Source organism: Peromyscus leucopus, chromosome 7 (assembly GCF_004664715.2).
Source record: "Peromyscus leucopus breed LL Stock chromosome 7, UCI_PerLeu_2.1, whole genome shotgun sequence".
Lineage (NCBI taxonomy): Eukaryota > Metazoa > Chordata > Mammalia > Rodentia > Cricetidae > Peromyscus > Peromyscus leucopus.
In genome coordinates, this window is record NC_051069.1 from 4,377,694 (window position 1) to 4,385,973 (window position 8,280).

Below are 8,280 nucleotides of genomic sequence, written 5' to 3' on the forward strand. Positions count from 1 at the left end.
GAATCAAATGGCTATGAAATCCCAATGGGCCCCCAGCTGCTTTACTTTGGTGGCACACTGTGAACCGATGGAATGAAAATGGAACCGAGAAGAGAATCTCTGCAAAGATAAAAAAAATAAATAAATAAACCAGCTGAAAAGTAAAAATAAATGGAAACAAATCAGCTGCACAGTGGCATGCTCCCAGCTCCCAGGAAAGTATCAATTAAAAGTATTAGCGGCAAATCCATCCAGAGGACGCACACTAAAACCCCACTGTGCCTGTCTTACTGTTTACCTGGGTGTTTTAATTTGTACCTGATGTGAAATGCTTTTCTCCATGGTTTTGGTTTCCCGTTGACTTTCTTCCTCCTCTCCAGGCAGAATAATGACTGGATATTTTTTAACATATGACTGTTTTGACAACATTGAATAAAATACGTGAATTACCTCTTTATCACTAAGGAGCCCTATAATACAGCTATGTGTTGGGGGGTGGAGATGCCTCAGCCTGTAAAGCACCTGCCATATGGGAGTGAAGATCTGAGTTTATATATCCAGCCCTCCAGTAAAAGCCAGATGTGGCTGAGCATACCTATAATCCTAGCACTGGGGGAGGGGGTGGAGATAGGGGGATCCCTGGAGCTCGATGGCCAGCCAGTCCAACCAAATCAGTGAGCTCCAAGTTCAGTGAGATACCCCATCTCAAAAAAGCAAAGTGGAGAGTGATCCAGGAAGATACCCAATGTTGACCTCTGACCTCCATGCACAGGTGTTCACACACTTGAGTTCACAAGTGCACACTCTCACACAAATACATCTACCACACTATATATATATACAACATGCATATATGTGTATTATATGTAGTATATGCATACTACATATAATACATGCATATCATACACACATTGTTTTATATATGTATATTACTATATGTATTACACATGGTATATGTTATATTGTATATATGTGCACTACATTGTATATATAATGCATTATTGTATATAGTATGTGTGTATATATGCTATACATGGATATTACATGTGCATTATTGTATATGTCATGTGTTATTTTATGTGTATTATATATATACTATACATGTGTTTATATGTATGTATGTATGTATGTATGTATGTATGTATAAATTATAATGTGGTACTCAACTCCTTCCATAAGAATTTGGCTTAGCTGAACAGCAGCTATGGCTCATGATACCAGAGCACTTTGATGAGAACGGCAAAGAGGCAGTGCTGCTCTAAGGAGCTCACATTCTGGGAAGAAAGGTAAACAAACCACAGAGCATCATGGGAAGTGACACAGGGAGTAGACTATTGTGAGGATCAACTGTCATCCTCTTGATGTTGTTGCCAAGCCCACCATTTGAAGGATGACCATTGTTTCCAAGGAAAGAACAGAAGGGCATCCCAGGCAGAGAAGAGAGCAGGTGGGTGGGCTGTGGTGGCAGCATGATGCATTGCAGAGACCATGGAGCTTAGTTATCGGGGGCCCATCAGGTGCAAGGGGGCAGAAGCATGGGGGGGGTGCAGACAGAGGCCATATTCAAAGAACAATGTATGCTGTGCCAGGGAAGTCAGCTATCACAGGTAGGTAAGGGGGGCTCTGAGGTAGAGATAACCACACTACTACTTCAGAAAGGCGACTCTGTCAACAAAGCCAGTGCCGAGTCTCAACTGATACCACAGCAGAGGGAAATGATCTGTTGAAAAGGTATCCCAGTAGCAGAAGGCGGTAGAAGAAGCAGCAGAAGCGCCAGCTTCCTCACAGGAGGCTTTGTGGCTGATTGTGTCAGTTGCAGAGAATCTTACAGAATGCAGGCACCATGGTCTGCCTGCTTGTGTCTCCCCAGATTTGTATATTCAAGTTTAATCCCAGATGGGGGTATTAAAAGGTCATGAGAGCAGGGCCCTTATGAAGGTCTCCATTTCCTTATAAATGTGCCCAAGGAAGTTTGCATGTACCACTGATGATAAACCCACCCTCACCATATACCACATCTGCTGGAAATTTGATCTGGGATTTTCAGCCTCTGGAACCAGGAGGAGCATATTTCTACGGTTTAGGATATCCTAGCAGGAATCCATTTAGACTATGAACATGTTTGCCATGTATTTGCACACGTGGAAGATTTATGATCAATCAAGTTTGAGGGCAAGTCTGCAATCAATAGTGGAAGAGAAAGGAAGAATCATGTCCTGGTTAGCCCTGACTGTCAAGTTGATATAGCCAAGAGTTACCTGAGCATAGAAGCCTCCATTGAGGAGGCTATATCACACTGTCCTGTGGGAATGTCTGTGACAGTCTGTCCTGACTGTTAATGGATGTGGGAGGGTCTAGACCACAGTCCCTGTATAGGTAGTTCTGGACTGTGTGAAAAATCTAGGTTAAGTATGAGCCTGAGACACCCAGTAAGCAATGTTCTCGCATGGTTTCTGCTTCAAGTTCCTGCCTTGGGTTCCTGCTCTGACCTACCCTTAATGATGGACCATCGCCTGTAAGCTGAAATAAATACTTTCCTCCACTAAATTGCTTTTGCTCAGTGTTTTATCATAGCAACAGAAATCAAACTAGAATATGTAATTTGTCTTCTAAGTTATCTTGCTCTTCTGGATGAGATAGCATTTGGCTCCCTACAGCACAACTTATCTCCAAGCTGGCGGCTGGAGAAATTGGAAACTTACTACGTGTCATGGTTTCGTCTTTTCCAGAACTTTATCTTCTTGCATATGTGCATTTCTCTTTTATAGCAGTGGGGTGAAGCTGATTGGGTGGTCCTTGGTCCAACACAGAATTCCCCAATTGACTAACTAATCTTGACATGTAAAAAGACTAAGTTAAGTTCATAACTCAACTTGACGTCCAAAGAAATCCAAGCTTTCCCTTTCTAGAGCCAACATCTTCTGAATCAATTTAAGGTGGCTGGGTAAGATTATTGAAATGGAATGCAGTTGGAGAGAAGGAAATCCAGCCACCAATGTTCCCCACTATATGTGGACTTCAAGGATCAAATAAAAATCAGAGATCAGCTACAGGTTGCTCTTTGAAAGTTCCCAATGCCCTTCTAATCTCTTCTGGAACCCCCCTTGTAGAATAGGATGTGCCACAAGATTCCAATAATTTCCACATCAGCAACAAGAACAAGCCATTTTCTTAGCGCTCAGCTTTTGTGTGCCAGGAGCCAGTCTGGAAGATGTGGGAGGTAGCATCTACTAGTTTTTTGGCTAGTTTTTGTCAACTTAGCACAAACCAGAGTCACCCAGGAAGAGAGAATGTCAAGTGAAGAACTGAGCTTCATCAAACAGACCTGTGGGCATGTCTGTGAAGCATTTTCTTGAATAATGATTGATGTAGGTGGGCCCAGCCACTGTGGGTTGTGCTATCGCTAGACAGGTGGTCCTGAGTTGTGTAAGTAAGCAGGCTGAACAAGCCATGGAGACCAAGCCAGCAAGCAGTGTTCCTCCATTACTTGAGTTCCAGTCCTACCTCCAGGTTCCTGCCTTGAGTTTCTGCTCGGATTCCTCTTCACGGTGAACTACAACTGTAAGCTGAAATAGACCCTTTCCTCTCCAAGTTGCTTCTGTTAGCAGTGTTTGTCACAGCAACAGAAATCACAGCTGAACCAACTGCAGGGGGTGGGGCTGGCTTTTTAAGGTAACAGGACTGAAAGTAAAGAAGAACCCTAAGCTGATCCTCGTGACATGGTGTGGACCTCAGGTTTGGAGACAACCTAACAAGTAGCTCTTTGGAGTGAACCAACAGCCAGGAAGGGTCAGGACACAACTTTCCACCTGGATTACACATGGTACATTCGGCATGAAAGAGTAGAGAAGACACCATCAAGATCAGGCAGGATATGGACAAGGGTTAATGTCAGGATATTAAGAAAAATCAGAAAGATGGGGAAGGACGAAGCCACTTAATACTTCAGGAATTGGCCTCAACAAAGTTAAAGAAAAAGAATTCAGTGACAGTGACAGCATCTATCCTCTTTCTTACCTGCCTCATCCAGGTAAGAAGTACCTACTTTGCTCCAGCTCATAGAGGCTGTGTGACAGTAACAAGTCCTGAACACCACTCTCTATTCAGGGAACACTCTAGATTCTCCCCAGCTCCAATGTGAACTTAAATGCCATTTTACTCCATATTTCTACTATTCCAGAGATGAGAACATGGGCTTAGAAGGGTTAAGTACCCCCCCCCAGAAACCTGGGACCAGCAGGCAGGCTTCAAAGTGAAGAGGAGCACCTCCGCACCTGGCTCTTCCCTTGACGAGAAGCAAAGGGATGGAGCAGGCAGCCTAGGACAGGTGGCCAATGAGACACTTTTCTTGGGTACTGCTGGGAAACACTGGCCAACTGACTCTACTCCACTTACCTATCCATGCCCAGAAGTATCAGCATCTCCCAGGCTTGCCACAGGGCTAACAGATGTAGTTTCTGGGTGTTGGTATTGGCGCAAAAGACCAAGCAAAGAGGAATGTAGACATTCCGTCATGTTGAACACAGATGTGTCCCTGCTTAGGCCCCTGTGCAGTAAACTCTGCAGAGGGAAGGTACCTCAGTTTAACCCAGAGGAGAAGACATTGAACAAGCTGGATAGAAAAGACAAAGCCCAAATGGAACTGTTCTGTCACCACATGGAGAAAACTGAAGAGGCAGGAGGATGCAGATTAGTTAACAGAGTGCTTGCCTAGCATGCATGAAGCCCTGGTCTCAGCACCACATAACTAAGTGAGCACAGTGGCTCAGACCTATAATCCCAGCACTCTGGATGTGGAGGCAGGATGACAAGAAGTTCAAGGTCAGCCTAGACTACACAATGAGATCTAGTCAACATTTGACCCTACCTGGACTACATGAGAACCGACTCAATTTAAAAAAAAAAAAAAAAAAGAGCAGCAGAAAAACAATTGTGTAATTTTAGTGATTATTCATCTGAAATATTTTTGTCTAAACTCATTTAAATGAGGAACTTATTTTATCCTAAGTGTCCACTTCATCAGCCTATCAAGTGACTATTTAATTAATTTGTATTGCTAGGGGGGTCAAAGATACAGCCTCATATGTGCTAGGCAAGCACTCTCCTGCTAATCTATAGCCCCAGCCTCCTGTCTAAGGACTACTTTCAGAGTTATTCCAGTCAACCATAAAGAGTCTACCTGCCTAGAAGGGCTGGCCCAGCCCTGGGCTTGAAGAATATCTGGTCCCCAAGACATGTATGTTTAATGGATGTGGGAATTACTGATTGGATTTTATTTATGGCATGAGTGGCCACAATGGCAGTTTCTTTTTAAATATAAAATTTAAATGATCTTTCCCTTAAAGGGAAGCAGCTGCCCATGAAATCCTGCTGTTGGCTATTTTTAGCATTTCCAGTTTGGGCTAGGGGGAGGCCCCGCTTTGGCTAGTCTGAGCTGAGAAGTCTCAGCAGTCCTGCTTTCCCTGGATAACAGTCACCCATCACTGGTTCTCAGGCTCTGCCAGAAGACAAGAGGGAAGAAGGAAGCTGGAGCAGGGCAACCGCCTCACCCCGCTGACACCTTGTACCCTGCAGCCTTGACCCAAAGAAGACTTTATTTTCATGGACACATAAGAAATACCACTGATACCTTCTAATAGACTTGGAGGGGGGTTGTCAGCCGTAAGGAAGAATGAAGTCATGCTATTTGAAGGGAATTGGATGCAACTGGAGGTAGTCATATGACAAGAAGAACATTGTTGTCTACTTCTTCTCATGTGTGATTCCTCGGTTTCAAATAGATTCACAAAATCAGAGAAATGTGTAAGGAACAGAGGAGACTGATAGAAAGGAAGAGAGAGGGGGGAGAAGGAGGAACGGGGGAGAATATGCCCAGGGTATAATATATGCATGCTTGAAAATTCCCTTAACACAGTACCATGTACGAGTTTACACAGTGAACTTTTGTAAAGGACAACAGCAGTGAAGTTTTCCATATGGGATGCTTAAACATGGGAAATGCACAGGCCCAGGGGCACAGTGGTACCCAAACTCAGCTTTAATTATGAGTGCAGAGATGGTTCAACATGCAAAAGCCCTTGCCTCCCAGCCTACTGTGAGTTGTCCTCTGACCTCCACATGCCTGCTGTAGCCTATCTGTGCCCACATACGTGCACACAAAATAAGAAATGTAATTTCATTTTTTAAAATTATATTAAGCCAGCCGGAAAAAGCAGTCACAAGCCCCAAACACACATGGTACCTCTGCCTCTACTCACACTCAAGTTCTGTTTATCTTACCTCACTTCACAGCAAACCATGTGGGAGGGTACTGGTTCTTAGTCCTGAATACTGCCTGGTTTCTCTCTGAGAATGGAAGATACAGGTCTGAACATAAAGGGATGGGTAATAAAAAAGTCTCAGGGGGTTTCCTGTGATCCCATATGAGGAACCCAGCACCCTTTTCTATTAAACTGTTATGCAGTCACTGCTTACACCATTGGTCTGCCATGGGTAGCTTTCTGCTAATAAATACATGCCCCCTTAGTGTTCTGTGCCACCCTTCAAGTCCCAGGAAACCACTCACTAATGTCACAGCTGTTAAGAAAGTGGGCCAGGGGTTGGGAAGATGACTCAGTGGCTTTGCAAAGTCCTTGATGCACAAGTCTAAGGACTCAAGTTCAGATCCCCATCATGCACAAAAACATCCTGGCCTAGTTGCATGTGTCTAAAAGCCCAGTACCAGAAAAGGAGCAGAGAAAGAAGGATCACTGGGGCATGCTGGCCACCACCCAAGCTGCAAAATAGTGAGCTCAATGTTCAGTGAGACTTTGTGTCAAGGTCTAAGGTGGAGAGCAGTAGGAGACACCGGATGTCTTGTTCTGGCTTCCACATGTGTACAGGCATACATGAGCCTATCTATGACTACAATACATACAAGAGCCTTACCCATGAATCTCTAATGCCCTAACAAACTTTCCAGATGTCTAGAGTCCAGCAGAATGGCAGTTGCTGTTCTTACCTATGCAGGGAAGTTGACAGATCTCAGGTTGCTAGACTCTAGGGACATCAGAGAGCTACCAATGGTTGCACATACACCACACACACACACACACACACACACACACACACAGAGAGAGAGAGAGAGAGAAGAGAGAGAGAGAGAGAGAGAGAGAGAGAGAGAAAGACAGAGAGGCAGAGGGAGAGAGAGAGAGAGAGAGAGAGAGAGAGAGAGAGAGAGAGAAGAAAGAAAGGAAGGAAGGAAGGAAGGAAGGAAGGAAGGAAGGAAGGAAGGAAGGAAGAAAGAAAGAAAGAAAGAAAGAAAGAAAGAAAGAAAGAAAGAAAGAAAGAAAGAAAGAAAGAAAGAAAGAAAGAAAGAAAATGTACCAGATTAATGTTCAATCTTCACACAACTATATGTTACTTGTCCTCACAGGTTTCATTCTCTATGACTCAGTTTCTTTATCTGCATAGGATGTTGATTCTAGTGTTAGTACACAATTCATAGGAAAACTGGGATGATTAATGGATTGAGTAACTGCAAAGACATGAGTCTGCCACTTTGGAATTGCTTGCTGACACTAAGGGATACCAAAATGACTTCTAGGAAATACTTGTAGGATGATAAAACTATTCAAGGAAGAAAGAGATACACATAGTCACATCTAAAAATCTAGGTCCAGAGTGGAAAGGCTTTGGGGGTTTGGGGGAGGAGTAATTTCTTCCATATTATTAGAACAGGAATTAGGAAAAGTGTGGAGAAAATGACCATCTTAGGGTTACCCTTGCTGTGATGAAGCACCATGACCAAAGCAATTTGGGAAGGAAAGGGTTTATTTGACTTACACTTCCACATGGTAGCCATCACTGAAAGAAGTCAGGACAGGAACTCAAATAGGGCAGGAACCTGGAGGCAGGAACTGCTGCAGAGGCCCTGGAGGGGTGCTGCTTACTGGCTTGCTCATCATGGCTTGCTCTACCCGGCTTGCTTTCTTATAAAACCCAGGACCACCAGCCCAGGGATGGCAGCACCCACAATGGGCTGGGATACCCAGTGCCTCCCACATCAATCACTAATTAAGAAAATGCCCCACAGGCGGACCTTATGGGGGTGTTTTCTCAATCGAGGTTCCCTCGTTCCAGAGGGCTCTAGTTTGTCTCAAGTTGTCATAAATCTACCCAGCACAGTTGCAAAGGAACTAGATCTTAAAAAGTGATAGGAGGCGGCTGCTGAGATGGCTCAGGGGGTAAGGGCAAGTGCTGCACAAGCCTGTTGACCTGAGTTTGATTCCCAGGATCCGTAGATGAAGAACTGAAAGCTAT